We start from the raw sequence: 17,348 nt of genomic DNA, 5'->3' as shown, positions 1-17,348 counted from the left end.
GATCACAGGAGTATACATTTTAAGAGCTTTCTTCTGATGATGCAGCATGTAATGAAAAAGCTTTGAAACAAACTTAACTCAAATGTTTAATGTACATATAAAAAATACATTTAAATCCCATATATTTCATACTTCAACTTACTGCATTTAAAAGCTTTTCTTACAAATTGAACTACAGAAGAAATTAGCAGAATTAAGTCAGCAGCTATGCAAACTCTACAATGCTGGTTTTTTCTTTCCCATTATTTCAAGTTTAAAAATTAAGGATAAATTTGTTAAGTCTTTTTCAACACATCAAAACCGGGAAATGAGAAGGAAAAAAAGCATTTTTATTCTGCTTTAAAAGAGAGGGTTTGTTACTAAAATAAAACCCAAGTAAATAATAATTAATAATATTCTTATTCTGCGTAGAGGGGTATTGTAGCGCTGCTATTGCATAAGCAATAACAAAAAGCAAAAGGGCAACAAAGAGCAGAAATGTAGCTTAGATACCAACTGTAACACAGACTGACAAAACAACCCAACTCACGATGAACAAAATGAATATGCTGCAATATGGAGTCACTGGCTTTACATTATGAGATCTCTAAAAGGTCAGGTTACAAGGTGGCATGTACCCACAGCCTTTTAAAATCTAACAGCAGTAGTGATATAACTCCAGAACCAAGCATCCAGCTGTCTGGAAATGGATGGCAGAAGGGATATTTCTTAAAAAGTGCCTCCAGGGTCTCTGAAGTCCCAGTTCTTGAGCATCCTATCCAGCCTTGTATCTGTGAGTGTGGCACTGATGTAATGCTCAAATCTGTTTTATCTGACATCAGTCTGCCAGCACTGCATCATTTCTACTGAATCAAGATGCCAAAATATATACAATTATCTGATTAAGAAACTTGATTAGTGGAGCCTGTTTTACTTGTCATACTTAAATGAAAGAGAAAACCAAGCAGCCTCCTTGGCAAATCAAACAGTATGTGTTCTGTTCACAAAATCTCCCATAGCCTGGTGTTCTCATAGTCATTCACCACTCACACTGCCAGAAATGCCTTTCTAGAGAGGCCTCAGGCTCAACAAAACTTTCCAACAAAACAGTTTCAAGACGGGGTTTTGGTGAATGCTTTGGCTGCTGGCAAAGTGCACACAAACACAAATCCTCTCCTGGGGACTGCAGCTAAACCAGGACATCCCTTCCTCAGCATCTGCTACTTCCAGGTCACCTCAGTGTAAGGGGGACAAATGATACCATTGAAGGTTGGTGGGTATCTTCTGGAATTGAAATTTCTGTAATTTCTGATTTTTTTGTCCTGATGAAGTTCCTTGTGATTACTAAAGGTTTTTGGAAGTGAGAAGAGAAATAAGCTACAAAGCATGCCTAATTTCAGGGTAACTTAGAGAACTTTTCATTCTGGTCTGATTCGGCCTAATATCAAATTGAAAATTTTCTTTGTGAATTGGAAATTCTGGGGTTTGGCAAAATCTTGAGGCTCAACCATATAAAAGATCCTTTCAGAACTGGGGTAGGATGGAAGCTGTTTTTTTCTTCTCCTCTTGCTCCCATTTCCTCACCAAAGTATTCTGAGAAATGAGAAAGCACAAAAGATAACCAAACATTTTTTCTTTAAATTGTAGTATAAGATTCCTTATTGTCCATTCAATCTTCAGAAACTTCCAAGATCATACTTAATGGAAAGTCTCTAAAATGCTCTTCAAAAGCTAACATCTTTGTATGACAAAATTCAGCCTCAAGCTGATACCAAGAAGTTACATTCTATAGTTAATAATGTGTCCTTCCTGATGAAAAGTGAAAAAAGGAAAAAGATATCTTATGATATCTTTTAGATGTTTTAGAGCCATTTTTAGAGTTCTTATACCTGTTTTGACTGTAGACGAAGACATTAAAACTGACAGTCACTAAAATGAAAGTGTGATTTCTCATCCATCTACTACTCTTTGCTTTTTTACTGTCCACCAAGACTGCTGTAATCACAACAATTTTAAGAGGACTAAGACTTGGCTCAGCTCTACCTGCCAAGGTGTGCTTGGACAACATGAGTATTGATGCTACTTTAAATAGAAGTGCCTTTATTTAAAGTGGTCTACATATCTCCTTAAAATAAAGAATGTAAACAACAGATGGCCAAGCATATGGTGTATCACTTACAGATACAACCAAACAAAACTTTTAAAGCAGCTCAAAAAGTAGGAATGACACAGGTAGCCTTGGGTCAACTGAGCAAACACAACTTGACAGCAAGAAGAGAAGAGCAGAGAAGAGCAGCAACTGGCCGGCCCAGACAGGTGTGAGAGGTCTTGGTTCATGGACAAAAAGTGAAACATAAAGGGTCAGCCCTTTCTGAATGCCATCAGAGCCACGGGGGCTATCAGAATCCTAACACTTGGCACCAGCTGTAAAAACTGCCCAGAGCACAAACATGGCCAGGATCCTCTAACCGGTGGCACAGAAAGTCTGCTCTTAGGCTTCTGCTCTTTTTTATTATTAATTAGGCATATCTGCATCTCCACTACAGCTGCAGTGGTGCTGTGTTTTGCAGAGGAAGAGGAGAGTGAAACCAGGAGTACTGCAAACAAATACCAAAATAATCTTTCTTCCATTGTCTCATGTGACACAGCAGGAATGAACATACTTTACGATAGACCTTTTAAAATGACTTTGCAAGCCTCCTTAAATTCTTTTAATTTGCTTTTATTACATTCTTAGTGTAAGCACATGCACAAGCATGTGCATTCATGTAGTCAGTGAATGTTCCTTTGAAAGGATAAAAGACACTTTTTAATATTCAGAATTGCATTTAGCTCAGTCTGGTGTTATACCTAAGCAGTTTCTGGTTTGATAAGGCATTGTGTGTGCCCCTTTTACGTAGAGGTCATAAGTTGTACTCATTGAAAATATAAATACACTACCAAATACACAAATATTTTCTGTTTTGCTTCTCAACTTACCTTAATATAATTGTATCAGCTGTGGGAAACAGTCAATTTATATAGATTAGAAATTACTTTTCAACCCTCTAAAAGACAGTTGTCTTTTAACTGCAAACCTAACTCAAGCTAACTTATCCTCAGGACGAGGAAGTCAACACATGCTGTATGTCAGGTTTATGTTGAATACAAAGTCAGAAATCCAGGAATCTGAAGGTCATGGCCTTTAGCAAAAGGAACATCTAATACTAAATGAATTTCCTGCACTCGCAGACAGCTGAGGTCTGTTGGAACTCAGTGTAGAAAACAGATTTCAAAAGAAGGAACCTCTTTTTGTGGCTGAGAAACAAGAATTCTCAGTGGAGAAAAGGAGGTTCTGGTTGCTGTTTGGGATAAACATTAAAATGTTTCCCATTATGAAATTTCCCTTTGTACTTTATAAAAAAATGTAAAAATTCAGCTAAAGAGAATTTAATGCTGTCTTTTCAGATTATCTTGTCCTTGCTACCTCAATATTGGTATTGTCTCTAAAAGAACACTAAAGTTGTTATTTTATAATTCTGCAACTCTTTAACTTCAGTTCAGACATTATTTATGTCTTATAGAAACTGGATTTTTTTGTAACAGCAAATAACTTTTTCTAGCACCAGAGGGACCACAGCCGTAGCAAATGGACAAGACTTTTTTCCATATCCACAGCTACAGAAGGGATAGAATAAACCCACCAAAGTAAAGACTGTGAAAAAGATAAAGAATTAAACACTTAATGAAGGAGATACCAGTTCCAGATAAGAAGACTGTAAATATAGAATGTGGATAAAAAATCAGATGTAACTTTCTTTTTTGTAAGTGTCATTTTGTGAACCACTTGAACCACTCTATGGGCCATCAAAAGAGATCAGTTTTGCTGCCTCTTTTAAACTAAAAAATGTAACTAGAGCAATTAAGATGCTCTAGTTAATTATATATTCTTTGCTATGTCTTCAGATAATTTAGCTTCCTGGCAGAGTGGACATAAGAACAGCCTTGCAATAGAAGCCTTGATAACTCAAAAGAAATGAAAAGAAGTACATTACTGAGGGCAAAATTGGAGAAAATATATTCGAAATATATTTCTTGAGAATAAAGGTGAAGTGCACATTTCACAAATATTACAAGAAAATTAATTTATTTATATCATATACAGCACAAATACCAAATTAGCTCATCATATAAAGAATATCTTCAAATATGCCAAATGTTTATGGTTTAACTGCTAAATAAATTAGACTATTAAATGGAAAAGTCTTTTTTTCATCCTCTTTAAACTCAAAATTATTACTAATTGCCAAAAGTGATTTCCCTGTGTCTCCAACAAATCAGAAAATTATATTAAATAATTAAAAATCAGATAAATACTTACACTAAAAATCTTACACTGCTTTTTCACTGCTATAGTATCACTGTTTTTTATTCAAATACATGCTGCATCTGAAATGCTAGGGTTGCCATTTTATGACTTTGCAGATCAATTCCTTTTAGTTAAATATTTTTCTTCAGAGACCCCGGAGCTAGCACACAGGTATGACACTCCCTTAACATTACGAAGTCCAGAAAATGGGTAATTTTAAGGAAAATATATTGAAATGGAAATATAACAGTGAAAATGTATAGTGTTAGTCCCTTTCTGAAACAGCACTGTTGCTATGGCAATTCTCAAATCTAGTATTTTCATGGGAAAGCTCTCTTCATTGAAAGAGCCTGAATTTATATCCACCTTCATATTTATATGCTCAATTACACTTCAGAAACAGCATATGAAAGGTTTAGTTCTGCTTCTATAACTTTTAGTCAATTCTCTGAGTAGATGTTTCTTAATATTTGGCTTCATATTGTAAGACTCAGAGTGTCAAAATCAAGTTCAACTTTTACTTCTCCTAGAAATCAGTTGATAGTGCCTTGACAGCTTTTAGACATTCTGTCAATTCTAATGAGAGTAAATATAAATGAAGCTAATAGATTTGTCCTATTGAAATGGAAAACCTACCACATTGAAGTTATTTTGATAGAAAAGTGTGCATGTTAACTCATAATGGCAAAGAATGTGCGTGTTAAAATCTTTCCTCTGGTGACCTCACAGTTTAATAACCCAGAGGAAATATCATAAAGGTATTTTAAAAGTAGGTAAATCATTATTAATTTGTTGATAATTGACTGCAATTACATCAACCCAAGCACTCTGCATCACTCTAATGTATGTATAATAAACATTTCCATAGGAATCTCACTGTGACACAGCATTAATTAATGTCTGCCTGTTGCAGAGTTACAGGTTTCCAGCAGCCTCTGCAACAGTGGTTCTTTGGAGGAAATGTCAAATCTTTCTTTTTCAACTGTACAAATTATAATAGCATTACAAAATACCATATGCTTCTGCTGTGGGTACATTCTGTATTTCCAGTGCCACCAGCAAGGGAAAAAAGCCCTATTCTGAACATGGCCTATGGGAACTCAACACTTCAGCAAGGGAACTCAACACTTCTGAATTCCCAAACCACCTCGCATCGCTCTGTCCAGTGCTGAAGACAGGCAATGTCCCTTTTAGAAAGGAAATGAAAATGCCTCAAAATTTTCTTTCCTTTCCTGCAAAAGTATAGCAAGCAAGCAATTCAAAGAAGTAATCAGACATATGAAAAAACTATAACTTGTAATACCAATTTTATAGCACCAGTTTCAAATCTGACCCTGTAAAAGCAGGCTCTTGGGAAGGGCCTAACTAAGGTTAAGAAAACCCCCATAAATAAGTGACAGACCATAGAGGCCAAAACACATGTTCCAACAGCTTGGAGCAGGATTATAGTCTTCAGGAAACTTCTGTATATTCAGATCAAGGGGAAAAAAAATACTATTTCTCACTGTTAAATTTCAGGGCTTTGGTTTTTTTTTTTTTTTTTTTTTTTTTTTTTTTTTTTTTTTTTTTTTCCTCTCAGGTCTGATAAAATTACTCTTAACAGTTGCATTTCTCCAAAGGCTTATAAAGTTTCAGAATGCAGCATGATAGGTCTAGACACACATGGCTGTAAACATATAAAGGATTGCTAAAATACACTTTGAAAAACCCTGCTTAGTGCTATCTCAGCTTTGGAATTCAGAAGTCAGCAAAAGAAGAATAGAAGGATATTGCATGCAGCTACCAACTCCAAAAAATGTACTGGGAATCCAGGAAAAAAAGTAGGAAGAGTTTCTTTATACTTTCAAGTGCAACATTCTGAATTGTTCAGTTATTTACTGTACTATAGGGCACTTAAAAACTGGCATTTATTTTCTAGACCAAGGATTGGTGATGTTTTTATGACACAAGAATAATTGTGGCCCTGTTGAAGACAGCACAGACACTGGTAACTACAGAGACAACACACAACAATAAAACCACAGGTTCATGTTCATCTTAGTTCTACTTGTGTGCAGTATTTTGGTATGCAAAAGTAATTTCATTGAAATGGGACAAAAATAGTAGCTGTTATGTCTTTGCTATGTTAAAGACAGGTTAATGACTACATAAAAATTCATGTGTTATTTCTATAGTACACATATAAAGAAATTTTAAGTTCAGAAAAGAACAACTGATATGTGCTGGATTTCATATCTTTTTTCTAAGATAGGTTCAACATAAAAGACATTGTCTTTTCAGTTATTACACAAAATTTAAGTGCTAGGGAGAGATGGGGAGAATTTTATTATTTATTAGCATCCCTAACCACCCTCTTCCTTTCACCAGCTTTTTTCTGGCCTGAGTTAACTTTTATTTATTCTGTCTTCATTCATCTGCTTCAGTCCTCCCTAATTCTCTGTAGCTTTTGGAAGAACACATAAATAATAAGATATTAAACACCTCTCTTGGTCTGTTGTGATTTCTTCCTTTCATTGGAACACATTCAGGGGACTTTCAAGAAGATTCCTGCTCTGTGAGTAAGACTGTGGAGTATATGAATACTGAATTATTGAAATCTTGGAAATACACTATCACCCTGATTGAGGGTGGGAGTTATGACTCAGAACTATGCCATCTTTTATTTTGATTTAATCACAAAATCATAAAACAGAATATTAAATCACTGTGTATGTGCCATAAAATGATATTTTGCTATAGCATGCACATGAAAATTAATATATTTCCTAAAACCAAATCACCATAATGAAAATTATTCAGTATGTTCCTATTAAATTTACTTTGAAATTAATTTATTGCTCTGAAAAGCTTTAATTTTGAAAATATTTATTCCTATCAAAGGAAGACAACCAGCTCTAAAAATAGCCCTAATGATACATTTGGGGACTGAATGCAACCTGATTTGGTCTGGACAGACCAAAATCTGAATCTTTATGCTCATGTGACCCTAGTATTAAAGCCAATGAACTTTACATGCTTTCAGAATCAATTTTCTAAAGTTAAGATAATTCTCAGCTGTCTAATTTAATACATATTCTAGAAGTTAATCTTCTGATATTTTATGTGATTAGCTTAAACCATAAGACACTCACATGTTCATTGTACTTTTCAAAAAATTAATCCTGATATAACTACGAGGAATATAACTCAGGAATCATGTTGAACAGCTCACACAGACCTCATGCAGCCACCTCATGCAAATATGATCCTCATTACAAAGATTTTTTCACTGCTTAGAAAAGAAGTTATGATATTGCTACTTTGCTGGCTCTTTACCCTCTTATAATAACAATTTTCCTGCCATATTAATGACAAATACTTCATAATTATCTCTCTTCACCTTCAGCTAGAACAGCACAGAACAGCCCTTAATCTAATTGCATCTCTAAATTCATAGGAAAACAGTCAATCATGGTAAAGACTTGTTTGACTACAAAACCAGTAATGATTCAAACAATTAAGGCTCTCACTGCCTCCATAATTCACAGATTCAGGAAAGCAACACCATTGTAATATGAAACGCTGAAATACTTTCTGCATAGCAAAAGAAATTTGTAACTTCTGATTTCCTTGGTTCTGTCAACTTTGCCAGCCCATTAACATTAAAATAGCTGCTGACATCTTGTTCAAGTCTGGGCACCAGTTCCATGGAAATCTCCACTTCATCTCAATAATGTCAGAAGACTGGTTTAGAGGTTGTGGAACATCAATTTGTTTTGTTTCCCCTCCACACCTGGCAGACCACATGCATTCTTTAAAATCATAATACAATGAATCAGTGTGATGGTTTGGGAATGTAATGTAAAAGGAATTTGAAAAAAATCCAATTCCAGAACTGCCAAATTTATTTAGTACGAGCAATGGTTTTAACTTAGGCCCAGGGAACCCCAGTCCTGGTTTTCTTCAAAAATACTGTAGCACATATAAAACAAAACAAAAGTATGGCTTCTTTACAGAACATTAAGTGCTAAGCATTTCATGAGAACAGAATTTTCCAAAGTACAGCTGAGGGTAAAGCCAACCCCACTAATGAGCAAGTGGTCTGTGGTTGTACCCAGCATACCCAAACCAAATCTGGCCTGGGTGCACTATGAACTCACAGGCTGGAGCATCAAATAGACCAACCTTAAAAAAAAAAAAAAAAAAAAATTGAAAGGACACTTTCATGTCCTTAGAGTCTCATATCTACATATATTTTTACTTTCTTTCTCCAACACTGCTGCATCTGTTTGCTCTGCAAATGTCAGTATCACTGCTATCCTCTCTACCCACCTCCAGAGGGGAAAGCCCTTACAGCAGCTAAAAAACATTCCTGAAAATAAAGAGTAATATCAGCTACTCATATCAATTTATAACAACCATACATATCCTTATGTATGCATTTTTTTTTTGCATTTGCAGTACTAATTTACTCTGACAATATCTACACCAACATCAGCAAAAAACTAAAGAAGATTTGAACATTTGTTTCTACATTTTTTTTCAGTGGTGCAAATGCTAAGGCACAATTTAAGGAACAAAGAAAAATAAGAAGAAAGAATATAACTTTTACAGATGTTTTAACTCAAAATAGGTGTCAGAAGTGTAGCACGAAATAACTTAAAATAGAACAGTATTTCTCTGTGCCTGAAAAGGGAGATGAATAGGGAATTGTTAAAATTTATTCTCTCTCCATTCATTAATATTCCATGAGACAATTATGATAGACTCAAAATAATTTATTTAAATTACAAAATAATTTTAGCTAATAAATTCCCTCTGTAGAACATGCTGAAACTGTTTATTAACACCATTTATTATCCCTAACAAGAGCAGCATCACTTAGTTTGTTACAGAAGCCATAAAGCCTTGCTTCTTTTTCACCCAAGTGGATGTGTAGCTCCTAAAGTATGATTTTCTAAGCATAACACAATTTCACACATTTGTTTTCAGAAAATATGATCCAGAAGACAGCCAAATGTAAACAGATTTTTTTGTTTGGTTGTCCAGGTGTAAGTCAGCAAGAAGAGCAATCTTTTGGGAAAATACAAATTTCTCTCTTCTACTTCCCCCAGTTACTAAAACACCCAAAACTAAAAGGTCTGGGAATAACCCAAAACAACTGTACACCATCACCTTCTATAAAACAGTGGGAAGTGAGTGGCATGGGAATGCTGCGACTGCAAATTCTGGAAAGCATTCAAGATTTCCCAGTAGCATCTGTGGCACAGTTTATTTTTCAGCATTGCCTGCTGCAGAGCAGTAACTCCTGAAGGCCTGGAGGAAGGCACAACTGAGCCCAACACTTTGAAAAACTTGCAAACATTTTACCTTCATGATTGTAAATATCATCAACAACACTCCTGAAGAAATGATGTTTTATCTTCTAATATCTCTATTCTTGAGATCAGCTTGCTCAGTGTCAGCACTGTATTATAAAAACTCTGCTAGAAGTGCAACCTTGAATTCATTCTGGAGATTGACAGCCAAATGCACAGAAAGAGAGCTAAACACACAGAAAATCATATGTATGAACATGTGTATATATAGCAAGATAATTATCCATATATCTCAAGCCCACTAAGTTTTTAAATTATCTCAAAAGAAGTTTCTTATTTCATTGGTCCATAAGGAAATTAATAGGTCCATAACCTAACACAACAACACACTTAATACATGTTTTCTAGGTGACATTCAAAAATGCTTCATAAATAGAACCTGTTTAATGTATCTAGCAACAACAACAACAATAAAAAAGGGTAATATTTCTACCTGTCTTGCAGAAGAAAATTACAAAATCACAAGGTTACTAAATCACCAAGAAATGCCCTGGAAAATAACAATTTCTTGGCTCTTCTACTTCTCAGTTGTAAATTAGCATTCACAAGGCATCTTTCAGAATCATAATCAGAAATCAGATAAGGAGAGGAAAAAACCCAAATATATTATGGTATCACTAGAGGTATTCTGTATTGTTTTACTGTGGCTCATCACTACTTAAAGGGAAAAAAAAGGGGTTATAGATTATCCCTTCCATAACATTAAGTATCAAAGGACTCATTACCATTACAGCAATTAAGAGCATTTCTGTTAATTTCTAAGATATCTGTCTGACAATGATTTAAAATATCTTACAGAATTTTATTTCTAGTGGATAAGACAGAAAACACATCAGTAATAAAATCAGGCCCAGTTCCTGCCTGTAATGTATGGTACAACATGGTTTCTGCACATCTCTTTAAATTAATGTAAGCAGGAAACAGAAAGACTGCAGAGGAATAAGTCTGGAGCAATCCAGGCTTGAAGCTAAATTGGATTATTTCAAAGGGATGGAACAGTAAGATACCTTGGAAAAAAAGACCTAAGCAGAAGGAAGGTTTTTAACACCCCTGGCAACAAAAAGCTGTATAGAAAATATCCTGTACAGTCCACAGGGACACCAAAATACAAAGCCAAGACCAAAACAAAACAAAACATGCTCTTTCCAGGTAATGCAAAATTACAGATATTTTAGTAACGTGGATGATAATATCAGCATCCCTATTGTAACTTACAGAATTAATTTTTACCCTCCCAGACAGATCTTATAATCACCCATGTATGTGGAATATCCTGACCTCAAACTCAGCACCTAGAGCTGATGCATGCAGGATATGAACGAAATTCACTTTTCACTTCATTACCACAACACTTGAGATGTGAGAGGTTTCAATTCCAGCCAACTGTCTTGCCCAAGCCCCTCACAGAAATATAAATAGATGTTTAACTTTCAAAGGATCCAGATTGTGCTTTCTTTTCTGTGCTGTTTTTTGAAGTTTTGACATCATCTGTTTTATGTAATGTAGCTGCAAAAATATTGCCTCTGAGTTAGCTCTGCAATAATTCACTCTTGCTGCAGCAATGATTGAGTAAACAGAAACTTCTACCAGAGGCATTCTTTTCTATTATTTATTGTAATATTTTTTCATAATTTAATGAGAAAAATTTAAAAGCAATATTTTCGTCCTTTCATGTTAAATTAATTTACAGTGCTATAAGCCAAAATGAAAACAGAGAAATCATCAGCAAAACAGCATGCTAATAAAGACAGATTTCTACAAAGTTTCTTAACTAAACTCAAAATAATTTTTTCTATTTCTGTCAGGTCCAGCTTGTCTCTATTTGTTCCCAAGTATTGAGACATGCTGTGAAAATTACACAACAATGAAAAAGCAGAAACTACATAAGAACATAGAAATTGAGAAGAAGAAATATTTTAAGCAAATCTAATTTATGTTAGCATATATTCTAAATATCTGACTCCATAATATGTGGAAATATCAAGCTCCAGCCTTGTGTTGTAAAGATCCTAGAAATAAACCCATAAAATATTTAAATTAGTAAAGTAGCCTCAAAATTAAAATAAAATTAATTAAACAATTTAAATATACCCATAGTTTCCTCTCCCTTTCCTCCATCTCACCCAAACACCTGGGTGAAGAGTTTCTATAAGTGTTGACAGTCTGTAAAATTCCTTTTGCTATCAACAGCCCTTGAGTGTCCCAGGATGAGGCTTAGTGCAAGGACTTGGCTGTGGAAATGCAGCTGCAAGTTTGCTCCAAGGACACCACGCCGAATTTCTGCTTCCGCGCCCCCATCCCAGAGCTGGGTTAAAACTGGTAAAGACGCTGGCTTCACCTGGGGCAGTGTGAGCCCCAGGGCACCCGGGGCTAAAACTGTGTGCTCAACATCCAACAGGAAACACAAGACAACGAAACAACAAGCTCTCGCTTACAGCTCCCCTGGCAGAAATCACATTTTTTGGCGGTATTTTTCAGGCGGTGCTAACCCTCCGTAGTATTCCACGTCTCACAAATCAAAGGTTAAAACAAAATGACTACTTTTTTTTTTTTTTTTTTTTTTCTTTTTAAGCAAATCAACAAGCTGAGATTTAAACAGTGCTGCAACTCTTACTCACGAGGCATAGAATTACAATATCACAGTTAAAAAGAAAAAGAGATGATCCGCTCAGGCTAATGCACTGTTGTGACTGTAATAGGTGTAACATAAGTGAGAACAGGTTTATTTCATAGCTTTGATCTCACAGCTTCCAGCAGGTTTCCAGGTTCTGGAAAGAAAGGATTTGCCACTTCATTTATAGATCAGGGAAATACACTTTGATATAACCAGTACAAAAAATAGCAGGACAACTGTAAGCTTTTCCCAGCAAAAGACCTTTGAAGTTCAACAATGAAATTAAGTGACTCAGTCTTCTGGGTTTTGTACTTAGTCCTCTAGAAAGTGTGTCTTGCTGTTCTTTTTTGTTGAGCTATGAAGTAGTTGCCAAAAAAAAAAAAAAAAAGTCATTAAAATTGTGTCCAATCTAGCAGACTGAAATAGAAATCAAAATTAGGTAGGTTTAATACAGTAGACAATGTATGGTATTTCTGGGGAGAATATAATTTGTATCTTAGTTACTAGTTGGTGCTCACATTTCCTCCATTGGAAAAGTTTGCCTAAAACTGTAATATCAAATTCAGATACCAGAAATCAATGTTCTGGCATTAATAAAAAGAAGCCACACAGTCTCTTTTTAAGGTTAATTCATTTATTTCACAACAAATGATCAGTGTAACCTGATATGAGTTCTTTTTGACTGACACATTTTTTTCAATCAAGCTGCTATGAGCTATGAAGACTTCTAACGTGAAAAAAATTACACAAAGAAAGAAAATAAAAATGTTCATCTTTAGAACTGATTAATATGCATGCTTCTTGCTGCCTATGGCCTCTTCTGGTTTTGCATTATCTTTTCACATACACAGAGAGTACAGAGATAAAGATATTAGTTATAAATTGAGTCCAGACTCAATTTTTTAATTTTAATTTTATTAATTTTAATTTGAGTCTGCAAAACAGGCTGACATCATAATTCTGTACTAATAGCCAAAAAAATAGTCTTTGGATTAATAAGTGGGATAAATGGCAGTTTATGTGGTGTAAATCAATAAAATGAAATTATCCACTCAAGAGAGAAAACCTAAAACATTAAATGGAATCCAATGAAAATAAACAATTCAAATGAAAAATGTGGCATGCAAGGAGAAATGAACATGTGGAACTTTGTGCTGACAGAAGAGATTCAAATTCTTGTCAGTAGTTGAAAGAAAGAAAGTGTAAACTTCTGACAGAAAATAAAGTGGGACACTTGGTACAGAAAAGTTACTTTTGCCAAACATTGTCAAAAGTAGATAGTGGGAGTTGCTACAGTAAACAACTGCTGCACAGTGCATATGCAGAACAGCTGGTATTGTGAAAAAGTGTAAATTCACATCCAGAAAACCTGTGACATGGCAGCAATATACTCATAAAAAGGGAAATTTGGAGGCACTTCTTTTAGAAGACAACTATTTTTCTCAGTCCTATCTAATAACCTTGCACAAAGCCAGTATAACTTTTCTCTGGAAGTGATTTGTACTTTTATTTTATTCCTTATTTGTATTCTTTGTAGGTCACTGACTTCTTATATATTCAGGAATATATCTGCCCTAAACCAAAATTAATACTTTTCCTCAGTTATGCACTGTACAATTTATCCCTTTTACATTAACATGTTAATACTCACAATACAATCATTTTTTTCTTTTTACCTGCCTTGGGAAAATACATATTTGGTCTCACAAATGAAAAATTATGTGCTCTTTAGCCAAGTGTATTTAACAGTCTGGTAGGAGGCCTAATTGCATAAGGCACAGATACCCTTTTAAACTCATCATCAGAATATATTAAAAGCTACCACTGGGTTTTTGCCTAGTTCTTTACTGATTATTCAATTTTTAAATAAATGTGCTATAATCAATACAACGTGAATAGAAGAACTAAATAACAGATTAGACTGCACTAGTAAATACTGATGGTCATGGGATGATGGAATGGCAGAAGTTTTCAAAGTTCTGGTAACCACTCAGTCTAATTCCTGCCACTTCAAATTGATGGGCTACATATACTTCCAAAGATTATGAGACAGTCCATCCATCCCTTCTTTGGATGAGGGAGAGCCTGTTTTAGAAAAGCCTACATGACGAGTGATGGGACATTCTGTAGAAATTATAAGGTTAGGAGAAAATGCAGGAATTGGAACTTGCTCAGAATAATGGCAAACCATCTTATCCCTTCTATTCCATTTCTACTTGTGATTTTTCCATGCCCTCCTCTAATAATCTTACTCAACACAACAGAGCCTCACACTTTGTGCTACAAAAGCTTTTCCCATCTAATCTGTGTTTGAAAACCTGTGTTTAAAGCTGTTAGGGTTTGAATGCTGATCTACAAATGAAAAATTAGGACCAGTAAACTCAATAAACTTTTACAGAGGAAATACATAAATCAACCAAGTGAGAATATACTATGTTATTTAGCATATTTGAAAAATGGGATTTTCTTCTACCATGATTATGAGAACATATGCAAATAAGAAATTAAAATAAATTTATGTTCTTATTTGGAGACATCTACTTTATATGTGAGATTTCTGAGAGCTGTTGAGAGCTGTTTATTTTCATGAGAATAAGTTTTAAGAGTACTTAAATCTTATTAGAGTACCAGAGAACTAGATATCTTGATAAAACAAGCCTTTTACCTCCCAAAAGAAAATTTGTGCTGACAAGGGTTTTTTCTTCTAAGTTCAGAAACAGGGAGGGCAGAAGCAGAATACACATTCATGCATCAACTCATAGGCAAGCTGCAGCAGCAATAAATTTCTGTTTTTATAATGAAGACCATCCAGACTAAACAAACTGAAACAAAGTACTTGACAAAAAGTTGTGACATCTATCTAGCTGGTTTATTGCTGATTTCTGACCACTTCTCTTTCCACCTAAGAAGAACAGTTGTATTATCATCATCCCCCTGAGAATCACCACCTGAATCTCCTGTGAAGGTATTCAGTATTTGGCACTTGCTGTTAACATCAAAGGAACATTAATCCCCTTCCTTGAGACTGCTAATTGCAATACTGAAAAATTTGTGACCATGTGTTTTCAAAATAATATTAACCAATATTTTAAAAAATCCACTCTGAGGAAAAAATCACTCTGAGATGCCATCTAGCCCTTTCTCAGATTAGGTTGTAAGAGTACTTGTTTTAAAACTCAAGATTTTGGAATTTCTTTTCTATTACTCAGTGGAATAAGATGGCACTGCTATTCTATTCCAGGTGGTGTAGAACAGATTTTATTTTAGAATTGGCAACAAGTTAGTATAAAAGGCAAAAATGGAGAATTAAACTTTTTTTTAAAAAAACAGGTAAGGGAAGAAGATTATATGTTATTTTTAAAGTTTTCAGGGAACAGTTATAAACACAAGTGACTGAAAAAGGGTTTCAGAATGGAGAATGACAAAGTGTTTCAGAACAGAGAATGGAAGTACTTGAAAAGTAATTAATATTTTTTAGTAAGTTCAATTGAAATGAGCAAGAATATTACAGATACATTCTCTTTTCTATTTTACAGAGATTCATCATCTAATCCATATATCATTCACAAAATTAACTGAGTTGGATAATAATATATAAATTATATTTGAAATAAATTTGAAAGCAATGTTTTATCTCTCAAATAACCTATCCTGATAAATAATTGAGAAATGTCAGGAATATGTATCTATCTCAGCTTTTTACTACTGTAAAAACCAACTGCCTGGACACTTTAAAAACAAGTGAGCACCTCTGAAGAATTGATAGGAATAGAAGAGACAAGAGTGCCTTCTTTGCTCTTCATGCCCCTTAGATGATGGTTTTAGATGAAAAGATTACTGTGAGAAAATAAGGGTACTGCCCATACTGTATATTCTGATGTATAACTTGAGGCACTGCATATTTTTCATGTTATGAGCAGCAAAACTCCTGACTCTAATGGAAAACTACTTAGGTTATAGGCTAAGTGAGCATGGAGGTGGCAATAAAAATCAATCTGCTATGTATTTCATGCTGAAGTATTAACTTTGCTTCATTTATCATATTCTGGCATACTTTTAGTCAGGTCTATACTACCAATAATTTGTCAGTCATCATAGATTATTTCAGAAACATTTTTAAGCTGTGTATATAGTACAAAAGCATTCTCCAGTTGCTGTTTACCTAGATGTCACATGCAGTATTCTTCGTCAGATTTCAGTGAAAAAAGTCTTTGATTGCACTTATAAAGTAACAGGATAAATCCACACTAGCTTCAAAATTCTATCTAATATCACATGAGCTGCAAAAAGTGCCACATACAATTGTTGCTAAAAAGACAGGCCAGAAAATACTTCATACAATCAGAGAATTCTTAAGGTTGGAAAAAACCTCAAAAATAATCAAGTCCAACCATTAACCTAACACCACCAATTTCACCACTAAACCACATCCCTAAGTGACATGGGATCCAGGGATTGTGACTCAACTACTTCCCTGGGAAGTCAGTGTTTGTTCCAATGTTTGACATCTTTTACTTGGAGAAAATTTTTCCTAATACCAAATCTAAACATGCTCAGGCACAGCTGAGGCCATTTCTTCTTAGGAGAAGAGACCAACTCCCATCTCGCTATAACTGCTATCAGCTGAAAGCCTGAGCCTCCTTTTATCCAAGCTAAACACCCCCAGCTCCCTCAGTCACTCCTCATAAAACAGGACTGGCCCCAAACCTGAGTTCTGGGAACATCCCTGATGTCTGTCCCCAGCTGGATGTGACTCCACACCCCAACACTCCCTGGGCCTGGCCCCACAGACAGTTTTTACCCAGCTAAGAGCACACCCGTCCAAGCCATGAGCAGCTGGTTTCTCAAGGAGAATGCTGTGGAAGTTCTCTTCCACACAATCCAGGAACCTCCTAGACTGCTTCTTTGCTGTTTCTGCATTTTCCGAGGATATCTGGTAAGCTGAAGCTCCCCAAGAGAAAAAGAACTAGTGACTATGAGACTTAACCCATTTGCTTATGGAATAATTCATCTTTCTCTTCATCCTGGTGGGAGGTCTATAACAGACTTC

At 35.0% G+C, this 17,348-nt stretch overlaps 1 protein-coding gene across 15 annotated transcripts in view; it reads right to left on the bottom strand.

The window, feature by feature from the left end:
* Positions 1-17,348, bottom strand: part of DMD (dystrophin) — a 1,045,484-nt gene that overhangs the window by 217,930 nt on the left and 810,206 nt on the right. The window lies entirely within an intron of this gene.

The sequence above is a fragment of the Anomalospiza imberbis genome, chromosome 2 (genome assembly GCF_031753505.1).
Source record: "Anomalospiza imberbis isolate Cuckoo-Finch-1a 21T00152 chromosome 2, ASM3175350v1, whole genome shotgun sequence".
Lineage (NCBI taxonomy): Eukaryota > Metazoa > Chordata > Aves > Passeriformes > Viduidae > Anomalospiza > Anomalospiza imberbis.
This window is presented reverse-complemented; position numbering and strand designations above follow the sequence as displayed.